The sequence below is a fragment of the Sinocyclocheilus anshuiensis genome, unplaced genomic scaffold, assembly GCF_001515605.1.
Source record: "Sinocyclocheilus anshuiensis isolate Anshui unplaced genomic scaffold, SAMN03320099.WGS_v1.1 scaffold976, whole genome shotgun sequence".
Lineage (NCBI taxonomy): Eukaryota > Metazoa > Chordata > Actinopteri > Cypriniformes > Cyprinidae > Sinocyclocheilus > Sinocyclocheilus anshuiensis.
The window spans coordinates 1,154,113-1,154,357 of record NW_015552538.1 but is presented as its reverse complement, the minus strand read 5'-3'; the positions used below and the strand labels follow the sequence as shown (position 1 = coordinate 1,154,357).

General features: G+C 19.2%; 1 protein-coding gene across 1 annotated transcript in view; it reads right to left on the bottom strand.

The window, feature by feature from the left end:
* Positions 1–245, bottom strand: part of thsd7ba (thrombospondin, type I, domain containing 7Ba) — a 221,917-nt gene that overhangs the window by 23,520 nt on the left and 198,152 nt on the right. The gene's annotated exons all lie outside the window — the stretch shown is intronic.

The window sequence follows — 245 nt, the reverse complement described above, 5'->3', positions numbered from 1 at the left end:
CATGATGCCATTAAACAAATACTAAAAATATACTCCCCTTATGTTTTTTCTACATTCATTTGAAAATTTTATGTGAAATTATTGCGATATAAAAGTATATTTAAAAACTTTAATGTTAGGTGAGATTAATTGTGATTAATTTGAGAAAAAATGATTAATTAATTACAAATTTTTAATCAATTGACAGCACTAATTAAAATTCTTTATATATATATATATATATATATATATACACACACTGTATA